The sequence below is a fragment of the Colobus angolensis genome, unplaced genomic scaffold, assembly GCF_000951035.1.
Source record: "Colobus angolensis palliatus isolate OR3802 unplaced genomic scaffold, Cang.pa_1.0 Scaffold205, whole genome shotgun sequence".
NCBI classification, from domain to species: domain Eukaryota; kingdom Metazoa; phylum Chordata; class Mammalia; order Primates; family Cercopithecidae; genus Colobus; species Colobus angolensis.
In genome coordinates, this window is record NW_012115211.1 from 2,001,018 (window position 1) to 2,004,324 (window position 3,307).

At 45.1% G+C, this 3,307-nt stretch overlaps 1 pseudogene across 1 annotated transcript; it reads left to right on the forward strand.

Moving 5' to 3' along the window:
• The first annotated feature begins 1,144 nt into the window (after nucleotides 1-1,144).
• LOC105511833 lies at nucleotides 1,145-2,430 on the forward strand (annotated as a pseudogene). The gene has a single exon (XR_001001776.1). The product of XR_001001776.1 is annotated as a protein arginine N-methyltransferase 1 pseudogene (transcript).
• The last annotated feature ends 877 nt before the right edge of the window (nucleotides 2,431-3,307 follow it).

Genomic DNA, 3,307 nt, shown 5'->3' on the forward strand with positions numbered 1-3,307 from the left:
AAAAATTAGCTGGGCATGGGGGCATACACCTGTAATTCCAGCTACTCGGGTGGCTGAGGCACGAGAATCACTTGAACCTGGGAGGCAGAGGTTGCTGTGAGCTGAGATCATGCCTCTGCACTCCAGCCTGGGCAATGGAGTGAGACCCTTTCTCAAAATAATAACAATAATAATAATTAAGAGACAGGGTCTTGCTCTGTTTCCCAGGCTGCAGTGCAGTGGTATGATCGCAGCTCACTGTAATCTCAAATTCCTGGGCTCAAGCAATCCTCCCTGCCTCTGCCTCCCAAGTGGCTAGTACTGCAGGTGAATACCACCACACCTAGCGAATTTTTTTTTTTGTAGAGACAAGGTCTCACTCTGTTGTCCAGGCTACTCTCAAACTCCCAGCCTCAAGCAATCCTCCAATCTGGGGCTCCCAAAAAACTCACTTTAAATACAATTATGCATGGCTTAACAACAGGGACATACTCTGAGAATGAGTTGTTAGGTAATTACGTCATTGTGTGAACATCACAGAGCACACTTACAAACAAACATGGATGGTATAAGCCTACTATACACCTAGGCTATATGCTATAGCCTACTGCTCCTAGGCTACAAACTTGTACAGCACATTATTGTACTGAATAACGTAGGCAACTGTAAAACAATGGTAAGTATCTGTGTATCTAAACATATCAAAACGTAGTAAAGGGAGAGTAAAAATGTGGTATATAGGGCACTTACCATGAATGAAGCTTGCAGGGCTGGAAGTTGTCCTGGGTGAGTCTGTGTGTGAACAGTGAGTGAATGTGAAGGCCTAAAACATTATTGTACACTACTGTAGGTGTAAACATTGCACACTTAGGTTATACTACCTTTATTTTAAAATATTTTTCTTTCTTCAAAAACAAGTTAACCTTAACTTACTGTAACACTTTTATTTTATAAACATTTAAATGTTTAAACTTTTTGACTCTTTCTATAATAATGGCCTACAGCACACATTGTATACTTGTATAAAAATATTTTCTTTATATCATTATTCTATACGCTTTTTTTCTATTTTTAAATTTTTTCTTTTCTAAAACTTTTAAATTTTTTTAGTTAAAACTAAGACATACATGGTGGGGAGTCTTGGCAGCTGGAGGAGGAGTAGTTGCGGGTGAAGATGGCGGCAGCCAAGGCCGTGAACTGCATCATGGAGGTGTCCTGTGGCCAGGAGGAAAGCAGTGAGAAGTCCAATGCTGAGGACATGACATCCAAAGATTACTACTTTGAATCCTACGCCCACTTTGGCATCCACGAGGAGATGTTGAAGGACTAGGTGCGTACCCTCACGTAGTGCAACTCCATGTTTCACAACCAGCACCTCTTCAAGGACAAGGTGGTGTTGGACGTCGGCTCGGGCACTGGCATCCTCTGCATGTTCGCCACCAAGGCCGGGCCCGCAAGGTCATTGGGATCGAGCGTTCCAGTATCTCTGATTATGCGGTGAAGATCGTCAAAGCCAACAAGTGAGACCACGTGGTAACCATCATCAAGGGGAAGGTGGAGGAGGTGGAGCTCCCAGTGGAGAAGGTGGACATCATCATCAGCGAGTGGATGGGCTACTGCCTCTTCTACGAGTCCATGCTCAACACCGTGCTTTACGCCCGGGACAAGTGGCTGGTGCCCGACGGCCTCATCTTCCCAGACCGGGCCATGCTGTATGTGACGGCTATCGAGGACCAGCAGTACAAAGACTACAAGATCCACTGGTAGGAGAACGTGTATGGCTTCAACATGTCTTGCATCAAAGATGTGGCCATCAAGGAGCCCCTAGTGGATGTGGTGGACCCCAAACAGCTGGTCACCAACGCCTGCCTCATAAAGGAGGTGGACATCTACACCGTCAAGGTGGAAGACCTGACCTTCACCTCCCCATTCTGCCTGCAAGTGAAGCAAAATGACTACGTGCATGCCCTGGTGGCCTACTTCAACATCGAGTTCACGCGCTGCCACAAGAGGACCGGCTTCTCCACCAGCCCTGAGTCCCCGTACACACACTGGAAGCAGACAGTGTTCTACATGGAGGACTACCTGACCATGAAGACGGGCGAGGAGATCTTCAGCACCATTGGCACGCGGCTCAACACCAAGAACAACCGGGACCTGGACTTCACCATCGACCTGGACTTCAAGGGCTAGCTGTGCGAGCTGTCCTGCTCCACTGACTACCGGATGCGCTGAGGCCCGGCTCTCCCCACCTGCACGGGCCCAGGGGCTGAGCGTTCCTAGGTGGTTTCAGGGCTCCCCCTTCCTCTCCCTCCTTCCCACAGAAGGGGGTTTTAGGGGCCTGGGCTGGGGGGATGGGGAGGGCACATCGTGACTGTGTTTTTCATAACTTATGTTTTTATATGGTTGCATTTACGCCAATAAATCCTCAGCTGGGGGAAAAAAAAAAAACTAAGACATACACATAGTAGCATCAGAATCATCAGGTTGTCACTAGGCAACAGAAATTTTTCAGCTCCATTATAATCTTATGAGACTACCATCATATATGTGGTCTGTTGTTAACCAAAACATCGTTATGTGGTATGTGACTGTATAACACTAAAGGCAGGTTGAAAGTAAGAGGGTGGCATGTTCTCACTCATAGGTGGGAACTGAACAATGAGATCACTTGGACTCGGGAAGGGGAACATCACACATCGGGGCCTATCATGGGGAGCGGGGAGGGGGGAGGGATTGCATTGGGAGTTATACCTGATATAAATGACGAATTGATGGGTGCTGACGAGTTGATGGGTGCAGCACACCAACATGGCACAAGTATACATATGTAACAAACCTGCACGTTATGCACATGTACCCTAGAACTTAAAGTATAATAATTAAAAAAAAAAAGAAAGTAAGAGGGTGAAAAGGGATATATCATGTAAAACTAACCAAAGGAAAGCAGAGTGACTACAATAATATCATATAAAGTAGGCTTCAGGGGAAAGAAAATTATTAGAGACAGAGAAGAACACTATATAATAATAAAAGGGTCAATTCACCAGGAAGACATAGCAATCATAAATGTGTATGTATCAAACAACAGAGACACAAAATACGTGAAGCAAAAACTTACAGAATCCAAAGGTGAAATACATAAATCCACAACAGTTGGAGCTTTCAACACCTCTCTCTCAACAATCAGTAGAACAATGAGACAGAAAATCAGCAAGGATATAGAACAACTCACCCAATATCATTAACCATTGATTCTAATTAACATTTATAGAACACTGCATCCAACAACAGCAGAATACAGATCCTTTAAAGTGTCCATAGCTTG